The sequence below is a fragment of the Lagopus leucura genome, unplaced genomic scaffold (genome assembly GCF_019238085.1).
Source record: "Lagopus leucura isolate 7727_CA_CO unplaced genomic scaffold, USGS_WTPT01 Super-Scaffold_100002, whole genome shotgun sequence".
Classification (NCBI taxonomy): Eukaryota; Metazoa; Chordata; class Aves; order Galliformes; family Phasianidae; genus Lagopus; species Lagopus leucura.
The window spans coordinates 27,847,045-27,858,558 of NW_024962263.1; the positions used below are offsets into that span (position 1 = coordinate 27,847,045).

The window sequence follows — 11,514 nt, forward strand, 5'->3', positions numbered from 1 at the left end:
GACCATATGTCTGAGAGCATTATCCAGATGTTTCTTGAACTCCAGCAAGCTTAGTGCCATGGCATGTGTTCTGGGGAACCTGCTCCAGTGCCCAACCACACAGCATGAAAGAAACCTCAAACTTATAAAAACCTGTATTTGTAGGAAAGTACCAATATCGACAGTATTTTCTAGCAAATGTCAAGAAAAGTGTGTCTTTTGAAAATTCTCTTCAGGGAACCAGAGTTTTTGTTTGATCTTAACTTTTTCCTCAAACTTACAGCAAAAGACTGTTATATTCATATACGTACATACAGGTTGCTCTTATCCAAAGACTTATCACCAGAAAATTGAGTTTTGATACTTCACTTCTCTTTATTCAGAGAATTCTGGCTTTTCATTGCCAGTTTGGAAAGAGGTTTCAGAAAACAAGAAACTCCTGCTTCTGAGAAACTTTTTCCTGACAGCCAAGCCATGCTGAAGCTGAGGTTAGCAACAGTCATTCCAGCCACTCCGCCCAGCTACCTGCGCGTGTATGGTGACTCAACTTCTAATGACACAGTCACACATTCATTTTTCCACTGAACCTGTCCCCTTTGACAGCTTGCAATAAATGAAAGAGTTGATCGGTGTTTATTTTTATCTTGTCTTTTTTTTTTTTTTTTTGGAGTTCTACTTTTGGGGCAACTGTCAAAAGCATATTTAACCATTTTGAAAAACTTGACACACAAAGATCTTCAGAACTATGGCTAAACAAAGGCCGACTTCTTAATAGAAGATAATTCTACTTTATAGTTCTAATTGTGCTAATGGAGGGACCCAGTAGCATTTTACAGGAGACCTGTGTAGGCTTGGGATGCAGTGTTGATATTTCAGCTTCAGGGACATGGGGGAGCACTTCCACAGCACTGTGATGTTGTTTTTTTCCCCATACAGACTACCATCCTACTTCATTTTGAAAATAAATACTATTCAAAGGTCGCAAATGAAACATTTAGTGATACAACTGGCCACAGGCCCAAGAGACACAGGGACAATACAGGCTAAGTCAATGACCGCTGGCTTAATAAGGCACAAGGCAGAATTACAAGACCAAACATTCACAGTGCTTCCTTGTTCTTTTGTTTGAACAGTTGACCTTCACATCATTTCCCCCCTTTCCTTCACTGTTGTCCTCTGCCATCAGACATGATTTCCTCATGCTTCTCCCCTTCCAGTCTTCCCCATGCTGGGAGGTTTCATAGGAGGCTAGAAGAAGGCCTGAGCAGAGCCTGGTGCTCCTGTAAGCCCTTCTTAAATCAAAACTGCTCTTCAGAATTGGCTGAGACTCCCTCACAGGCCCACCCTCTTCTTGTTACTGGGATTACTGGAGGCAGAAGTTCTTCCCCTCACTGTGCATAGCTTCAACAACCAGCAGCTCACCTGCTGCTTGCTTCTGACCCCAGGTGTGCTGCAGAAGGAAATGAAACTTTAGCTTCATGCCCTTCTGAATAAGAATTCCCATTTATTCATGACAGCTCCTGTTTATGCATCTGCCCCAACAGTTTCCGCTGTTGGATGGGAGGGCAATGTTTCAGCCACAGAGGACTGCATCATTCATAAGCACTGACTGGATTCATTTCTTTCTCTGGCACAAGTGAGCAAGCATGCTGGTTTCCTAGTAGATGCAGGTGCCTGCAGTTCATGCATGCCCAGCTGTGTAACCTTCAGGTGAGCTTCTTGCCATACTTGAAATTGGCAGATGCCTGGAATGTGTTGCAGATGAGTAGAAAGGAAAGAACACGAGTGCACTTGTGCACTGGTCTGTACACTGAAGAGGACTCCAGTTGCTCAGAAAACACTTGTGATATCCATCATTAGAAAAAAAATACTGGGAGGCTTTGTAAGAAACATTTCTATTGATTTGTACCACATCTAAAGTGATTTTCTGTGAACCTGCCCATCCCATCTCCCTTCCCCCCAGATTACTCCTGCTCCCTGCTAACCGCAGTGGGAATGCCTTGAGCAAAGATCACTACTTATAAGCTATTAGCATTATTGTAACACAAGGCCCACAGACAAAACCAAAGCTCCATTGTTTCTGGTGCTAGAACCATACAGATGTCATGAGTCCCTATTACAGGGCTGGTACAGAAATGAGACAGCAGATCACAGCAGTCTTTGAAATATTACCCCCACCTGTTTGTTCAGGGCTCAGCTAAGCCAGCAGTGTTCCCCAGAGAGTAGCATTACTAAATCCTCTTGGTGAGCTGACACCACAGGCTAGAAGGGAAGAATAATATTTCAAATAAGTGTACTGGCAGAGTTCAAAGGGATAATAAGCATTTAAATTCAACATGAAAGATATCTTCCTCTTCAGAGCTTTAGGAAGGAAAGTAGCCAGGCAGATAAACTATTTAAAAGCCCCTTTAATCAAGACTATCAACATAGAGATTTGTCTTAATTAAAAACATCCCCATTCAATCACATTAAAGAGAAAGTGATACAAAATGTAATTTATTCTTCTATTTGAATTTTTTAGAAGAACAGCAAAAACATTTCAACTTGCAGAGAACTCCTGCCTCATTAAAAGCTATCTTTGAGAAAAAGATTAATTTAGCCTATTTTGCTGCTCACGTTTTCATTTGGAGTGAACTGCGCACTTCTATTTCTACCTTTGTAGAAACACACTCTCTTGGCTTCCCAAATATTTGAATTTCTGACTGTGAGCAATAAGAAGACAGGCAAATATTTATTCTCTGAAATTTCCTGGGGTCTCAAAAGGAGCTGAAGAAGACAATGCACTTCAAAGTGGGGTGCATAAAATGAAGAGGTGCCTAAAGTCTGGATGGACTTGTGTTGCAAGGGCAATGTAGACATATAGAGAGAGCAAGAGGAAAACAAACAGGACCAGAGAAGGCCTTGAAGATTGGCAGTACCAGGAAAACTTCACAAATAAGCATGGCATCTACCTGAAAATAAATACTTCTCAGCAGGATAAGGGTTGCTGTTTTGCTGTTCACATAGTTTCAACCAGACTTGCAAACCTGTGTCATTACAGAGGAAGAGCAGCATATGGGACAGGCGTGAAGCCCGCCTGATCCTCCCACATGGTGCAGTCTGCCAGCTAAGAAACCTAACCCCAGGCAAAGAAAATATCACCATCTGACAGAGTTTTGCCAGCGTGAAGCAGCATTTCTCTCAGACCATGAAGCAGTTCTGTGGGACAGCTGTGGAGTTGCCAAGGATAGATATTGTTGTTGTTACTAGACCTGAAGGGGTTATGGAGTCATTTGCTCATCAAGCTCCTATTTCTTTGCATTTCTCAGAAGTTTTGCTAATTTCTCCTCTGATTCAATCATCCTTGCCCAGCCAATGCTGACTAAACTGACAGATGCAGGCACATGTGCTAATACCTCAGATACATCAAGTGCTACCTTTCAGTTATAATACAGCCATGTGCTGACTCAGCAACGTTGCTTTGGCCCTGGGACTTGGTTGGTCACCTTTGGCAAAGTGTCTTTTGTCAGACTGCAGAAACCCAGAAACAGATTTGGAAGTGTCTCATGTTCTTCATTATGTCTTGAGCAGGGCAGTGGCAAGGGTCATCTTGTCCTCTCATAATGGCCAAAGTGATCAAATATCCCATTACCTCAACAAAGCAGCAGCAGAATAACCAAGCACTTCTTGACGAAGTGGAATGGTCCCATACAACCACCGATATGCCCAGGTTCTTCCATACTCCCCTCAGTCCCACAGTGCTTTTCTTCAAGCAACAAATATTGCTGTCTTTTGGTAGCCATACTAAATTTGTGCTGATTAAAGGACAGTTGTCCTGGCTGAGCAGGAAAATCTCCAGTGTCAGCCTCTGCTGTATACTGAGGTTGCTGCCTGCTGGAGCTCTTACAAGAGTTAGGCTGCTCCCTGGAGATGTCTGAAAATGATGTATATTTATAGTCCTACTGGTACATCTGTGTGCAGAGGAGCATCTGCCTTTTTTTAAAAGGAAGGAACACCTGCATCATTATCGTTACCTATAAAACTGAAAGTAACTTCAAAGCAGCTCAGTCTCCTCATTTTGCCCTTCAGAAATGTCATGACACATTTATTTTCACCAGTCTCTATTTGCCTCATTTCCTAGAAGGGAAATGAGGCTGTGAGCAGAACAGAGCTGTGCCAGCTTATGGCAGCAGTCACCTGGCCTACACGCTCTTGTGAGATGTCGTAAGCTTACTAAGCCCTGAGTGCTGCCTCATTCTGCTTTGTGCATTACAGACAACTTTTCCTTGAACGTAACCTTTCTGGAGATGCAGAAAAGGCAGGATCTGCCGGAGCTGCTTGGATGAGTCCTAGGCATTAAATCTATTTCACTCTCACTTGAAACTAAATCTATTCAAGGATTGCTTGATGGCTTTAGTTAATTAGCCAGGTTTCTATGCTGGTTACTCTTAAATTCAATAAGAAAAGATTATTTTCAGTATTATCTCTTAAGATAAGAAGTTACCTGCTTTTCCTGATATAGTCATCTCTTATTAAGTAGACAAGGAGGATTCACTATTGCCTCTTGAAGCTAAAGAAATGTCAGAGGTATGAAAACATTGACATTTTGCTGCAGTTAGATCTCTGAGATCAGCCAGGCAGCTCCCTGAAGGCTAGCTACCAGATTACTCATCTGATTTTGTTGCTGTGATATGGCATTTTTGCATACAATTACTGTGAGTCACTCCCTCTGTTGTCAGCCCCTACACCAACTCCCTTGCCCCATCTGACATGGTTATAATGGTCTCTACATGGCCAGCACCAGAAACCTAGAGCTATTTGTAATGTTTGTTTCAGTAATGAAGAACATCCTAAAATCCTTGCTTCCTTTCCCAGTGCAAAATGAGATGGTACATACGATCTGCTTCGCAAATGCTAAGTATAACAGGATTAAATCCTTAGGGTGCAGAAGGCTTGGATAACTCAGCTGTGTCCGAATGCCCTAACAAAAGATTTTTACTTTTAAATGACTTCCCTTCCTTCCTCCTCTCCCAATCTCATTTTCATTTTATTACGAATCTCTTCAAGAGTACTGAAAAAAAATAAAAGATGAAAATAACTTGCCAGAACACTGCCTGGGCATTCAGGATGCATGCTTTTGGTCACCTACTGTGCCCTTCAGCCTTGCGCCAGTGCCTTTCAGCTTACTGTTGCCTGTATTTTTGATCTTGTCTGACTCTAGATCATGTAACAGCAGACAGCAGTCTTTCCACCATACAAAAGCAGGTTAATCTTTCTTTTGGCTGGGACAAACTGCAGGATGCCCTAGACTTATCTCACCAGTTCCAGCAAACTGAATATCTTTTTGGCAATTGAGAAGAGATTTACTCATTTCCATTTCTTTGCTAAGGGAAGTTACAAGGGATGTGCTGTAAGCAGTACAGCAATATAATTTGACTGACAGTGTCATAACTTTTTCCCAACCCCTTACCTGACAGGGCAGGCAAAGCAGTGCAAAAGAAACCTGAGTAACATTAGGAAACATCTTTCCTGAAGTTGACAGTTTCACATGAATTTTAGGAAAGAAAGCCCATCTCCACTATCACTGCAGTCTTCAGAGTAGTAAAGCTCTGACCAAGGTATGGCAAGGCATTTTTGCCTTCTCACTGACTCTGTTCTTGGTCTTTCCACTGATTTGTATAATGGTTCAGGACATTACAGTAAATCTTAGAGAAACAACAACAATCTGAATAGTGAACCCTTCATGTCAGTATCCCACATATTTTTCCTTTCTTTCATCCAGCAGTGAACACACTGGTTCAAAGATGAGCATCTCTGAACACTCTGACTACTGTTTGATAAGAGGGATGGAAGAAACCCACACAGTAATAAGAAACCAGAAGCTACTGATCTACTTAAAGATACTGATTCTTCAATCAACTCAGGTTATTAAGATTGGGAGATCTTTTCCAACCAATATCATTACAGCTATGTCATATTAAAATCGTACAGAACATTAGAAGGGAAGAACTGGAAAATTCAGTACTTTTTTTTTCCCCCCCTTTCTTTAAGGCCTATAACACAATAGAATGCACAATAATGACAGCAGAGCAGCACAATCCCAGACTACAGCAAGTGAGGAACTGCTCAAACATGACAGCAGGGAGTACAGAGATAAAGAAGAGACTACTTACCCTTGAAAGGCCTCAAGCACACAAAGACTTCTAAGGAAACTCTCTCAGTTCCACTGCCAACCCTTAAATGAGGTCTGGGAAGGGGTGGATCCAGGCTCCTCCCTTTCCAGTCACTCAGGTGCACTGCATGCAGCTGAGCTCCCCTAGGTTGGCCCCACCTTCCTGCCAGGTATTCAATATCCTTTTCAAATTTCCAGTTTTCAATAGTATTGCAAGTCTCTCTGAGAGATATTATCCCCAGGAGCAGACGAGCCTTCTCCATGCATTGTGGAGGATGGTTTCTTAATTCACTGAAGCCAGTCTAATTGTCATGAGGGACAGTCTGTTTTCACTTACCACCCCTACACTCATGACCTTCTTTCAGCCAACATTTGGATTTTCAGGTCTTGCAAGGTGAATGAACAAAGTAGCTGTTTTGTTACTGCATTCATTTTCCAGAAGATCCATGCCCTTACATGCTTAATTGTACAAAGGCAAAAACCTAGGAGCAGTACAAAGCATGCAGCAGGAGCACTGTGCCACAGAAGGGCAAGGACCAGTCTTTCCAATGGTATCTCTGTCCAAGATCAGAATAAACCATACATAGTGCTGTCCTCTGCAGTGAGACTACTTCCAGCTCTTATGCCTCTGGTTCACTCAGAGAGCTGCCAGTGCCATCCAGCCTCAGTGTGCATTTGGAAGTATTCTAGTAATTTATTTTAGCAGCTCTTGTGTACACATGTGCGCTGCTTCCTTTCAGCCTGCTGCATCCCTTTTTTGCCTTGACCACAGCTAGAGTTACGTTGAGTCACAAGTTGTGGCTTATGATTTATGATTATTATTTCTAAAGATTCTAGATTCTTACTAGCTGTGGAGTGGTAGCAAAAGAGGCCATAGATGTCTCTACTTCTGTGTGAGCTATTTTATTTTATGTATATATATATATATATGTATAATTTAGGTGCCAAAGATGCAGATAAGAATCAGTGGTATTTACTAGCATGATAATATGGGAAAGAAATGGACTTTTATTCATCTGGATGATTTTCATGTCTTATTCATCCATCAAAAGGTTTGAAGTCCAATGCACACAGGAGCATGGAACATTTATAGGTTAAGGTCTTGTGTGTGTTTTACTAAGCTAAGGAATAGAAGACATTCTCAGGACTTTTTTCTTTCTCCCACTAGAAGCAGTATGCAAAATGTAGTTTCCACGGTCACAGCATAAGACAAATGGGATGACAGTTTCTCTTAAGTACTTTTCCGTCCCTCCCTGATCCCCATAACTCTCCCAACTCTTCTCCTGAACCTATGCTGAAGGTAGAAGTTGGCTGCCTTTTCTGCCTGGCGCATTTCTGCCTTTGTACTTGCAGACCATGGTAGCTCTGCAAAACAGCAAACTGTAAACCTCCTCAGAAGGGCAGTTGATCAGTTTCACCTTACTGCTTTGCATGAGAATCAGATAGTTCTGCTTCCAGGAGACCTTGATCAATTTGCTTGTTTATCCTGCTTGAGACACAGCCATTGTGCATAAAATTTCAGTGAAGTTTAACAATTCCAGTGAACCATCTCTGTGATTTACAAAACAATACGGTCTAAGAGTAAATCCTTCGGGCAGAAAGAAAAGGATGTCAATTGATTAAAGAGTATAGGTATGCCTACGAATAAAGCATTTTCCAGCAAGCTTGGAAAGCCACCGAAGCAAATACATGGAGCTGTTTATTCCTTTGAGGTATTGTTTAGGTTTCTTCCAGGTGTGAACATGTGTGCTGATTCATGTGGGAGTAGTTACTCTGTCCTTCTGGTTCCTAGGGTTTCAGGACTCTCACTAGGTTTTCTCTTCAAATTTTTTTGTACCACACTGATTACAGTACACTGTGCCCTCCCTGGTTAGTGCCAAGCCTTGAATTTTCTTTATCATGATAAGCAAGACCTCTCTCAGCTTTGAATGACAGGGTTTGTTCAGAGCAGAAGCAAGGATTTATTCCTTTCTTTAGCTCGAGAAGTCTGACAAATACAGGGTATACCCTGACTCCAAGGAAAGGGGCTTGGAGTCTCTCCTTAAGAGCCCTCTCCTTGCCTCTCATGAGCCCAGAAGCTAGGAAAGTTTGTTTTGTAGGACTGCCGTTACTGGATTTCAGCCTGTTTTCTGAGTTACCCTATGACAGCTGCAAGCCTGTGCCTTCAGAAGCATCTCAAGCACCTCAACATTAATGCAACCTGCTTACCCTTTCCTTGCTGGTGCTATGTCTGGGCTTTCTGCAGTACAACTCCTAGAAAACAAGAGTTGAATCACTGTGTTGGTTTTTTATATCCCAGTGGTACGTATCCAATAGAAATTCTATCAACCAACAGCAGAGTTTACATTTGCACAATTTCTAGACCAAACAGATTAACTGCTTATAAGTCATGTTGTGTACTCATGCTGGCTGCCTCATATTAATTCTTGTTGACAGCCCAGTTGCTCCAGATTGGCCAGAAAGTTCTAACTGGGCTGTTCTGAAGCAGATGCAGCATTTGTCCATTGTCTTTCCGTGGTAGAAATGCCAATAGGACTTCTTTTTTTGAGAGAGGTCACATTTATTTGGGTTCAGTATCTAACTGATACCTGTACGTTCATTGCTAGTCCTTCTGAAGTGATCCCATTTCCATGTGGATGTTTTAGATGAAATCCCACTATATGAACTTTATTTCTTTTTTTATATGAACTTTATTTTGCTTCCAGCATCCAGCAGGAGATGAGATCCATACATCTCCTGAGCCCTGCAAGCTCAGTCCAACGTGTTTATCCCGACCTAGCCATGAAGGGAAGAAAACAAACCACCTATCTTTCTTACAGCAGGCCACAGCTTCAAGGATTTGTTATGTATTATTCCTTTCATCAGTGAGAAAGCATGCAGAAAAACAGCAGAGTCTGGCTGATCAAATGCACCTAGTCAGAAATCTCATGATGTGAAGTCCTGGCATCACATGCAGTCGGATGCTGTTTGAATTTCCCCATCTATTTTGGGCAAGGCCTGAGAGACAGTCATGTGGTGCAGCGTTAAGTGCCTTGCTGAACCCAGGCCAAAGCTTAACTAGAAGAAACAGGCAGAACTTGTGAAAGCGTGCTAAGAAAAGGGAAAGATCTTTTCCATTCTCTTTTCTGTAAGGCATGGAAATGAGGAACATGTCAACAGTAAATCAGCCAGAGAGGAACATTTGGATTAATGTTTCATAAGTTTGCACATCTGGCCAATTACAAGACGTGATTTACTGCAAGCTCTAACTCTATGTATAGACCTCTGTTAAGTGATTAGGGGGAGAAATCTCCCTCCCTGCCTCCCCCAGATGCTTCACTTCCTGTTTTAATTTCATAATGGGCAGTTGCATTTTCTGCTAATAATAATGGGATCTGTTTTTTCTCCCGGCACTTTGGTCACTGCATTTGGTAGATGAGCTGAGAGGGAAGCAGCCTTTAGAAGAAGATGGATGGCATAGCCCTGCATGCATTCTGCTGTGATGGGCATGGCAGCTCCACAAAGAGCATCTGTCTGCCTTGATGGGAAAGACTTCCTGTTTACTTCTAAGGACAGCAGATTGTTTACAGGAGGATGCTCTTCCATACTAATGAAAGGGCCTGCCATCAGATTGCTGGCAGCTTAGCCCAGCCCTGAGGAACGTGGGGCAGTGCTGGCTCTGAGGAGCTGTGAGTGCTGAGCTCTTTCCTCCTTTGAGATTCTTACTTATATCTCAGCCCTGTGAGTTATCTACTGTTCTCCTGGTCCCTTCCCTACTGCTTCCCTTTGGGCCATTGTATGCCACTAAAGGGCATGATTTTGGGGGCTGATATTGTATGAGGTACCCAAAAGGTGTTCTCCATCTTCCCAACGTGGGATGAGGTTCAAGCCTGGCTGCCTGAGAACGTGGAAAAGCAATAAGTCCAGACACCCCATGTATGCTCTTATTTACCCCTAAAGATTTGTACAGAATGTGAGAGGGACATTAAGCAGCCGTGTGCTGCATGGGGTGCTAGCATGAATGAGCGTATCAGCAACTGCTTGAGCCCACGTTTACAGGCTGTAGGAGAGACACATGCATAATTCATATACTTTTAATTAAATGGTAGCATCTCACAATATATTGCATTTATTTTAATTACATTTATCCCCTCGCTCTTGTTGACCAACTGAAGCATCACTTTTTTTATCCTTTCAGTTACTATCTGAGCATAAACAACACTAATTGGACTTTAGGACAAGATGTGCCAAAGGAGCTGTGCCAGCTCTCCCCATAAAGATTGCAGTGCCAGAACAGGATGGCCAGGAGCTGCCAGGGGAGACAGGAACTGCCCTGGGATGCTCCAAGGAGAGAAGTCTTACACATCGTAAGGCTCCTCTCAGGCATGTGGAGATTGCCCGAACCAATTCAGTGTTGCAGGAGAGTTTCTTTTGGGATTAAGATATCCATAGAAAGAGGAGCTTGGAGTTTTTGCTGCTGCATTCATATGTAACGCATACAGCTGGGAGACAAGGCTGCTGAGATCTACGAAGACACACTTTTTTTTTTTTAATTCATTGCTGACCTCACACTGTTTTATGGTAGGATCCTTCAAATGCAGTGAGCACAGCAGCTCACCCACATCTTTCAGCATTGAGTAAGCTGAGCTGGACAGGCACAGGGCAGCTTGTATGGGATGTTTCACACTACCAGTGGGAGCACCAGCAGTTTTCTCCATATTGGGAAACCAAAGTTGAGTTGGTGGGGTAGGATGGGAGCTGGATATCTTGCAAGTGGATGAAAGTGCATTGCTGAGAAATACCATTCTGTCTGCTGGAAGATGGTTTCCCTCCTTTCAGAAAGATATTTAGCAACTATGGCTTGCTAGCTGCTGCTCTGCAGACCTGATTTTTGTGGGTTTTTTTTTGTTTGTTTGTTTTTTTCTGTTGGTTTGTCTGTTTGTTTTTCATAGCACACACACACAAAGGAAAAAAAAAAAAAAACAATTAATATAGCTTCACTGTGGTTTAATGGTATTTCTCCTGTGAGACCAGGTGGGCAAACCTAGATCTTTGTTACTGATTTTGTTTCCACAACCGTAGTTCAGGTTTGGCAGGTGAGAGGTTGTGTTCCTATTAAAAAAGTAAAAGAAGGAGAGTAGCATCCAGCCTGTGCTGCCCTTGTGATTTATTTCACACTATATGTTGCAAGATTAATTCCAGCTGTGTTGCTTTGGGAAAAGAGCACTTACTTTGGAGCACCTGATGGAGATTAATGAGTTGGCAGTTTGGCTTTATGGAGAAATGAGACATTGAATCATAAAATAATTACAGTTGGAAAAGACCACTACAATCATCTAGTCCAACCCTTCCCCATCATGCCCACTAACCTGTCTCTCAGTGCACCACTGACGTATTTCTTGAAC

The 11,514-nt window shown here is 42.4% G+C and overlaps 1 long non-coding RNA gene across 1 annotated transcript; it reads right to left on the minus strand.

The window, feature by feature from the left end:
• Positions 1-257: 257 nt before the first annotated feature.
• On the minus strand, positions 258-6,159 carry LOC122179263. The gene is made up of 3 exons (XR_006178617.1): positions 6,132-6,159; positions 2,158-2,241; positions 258-1,429 (listed from the first exon to the last, which is right to left on the minus strand). It is a non-coding gene; the product is annotated as an uncharacterized LOC122179263 (long non-coding RNA).
• Positions 6,160-11,514: the final 5,355 nt, after the last annotated feature.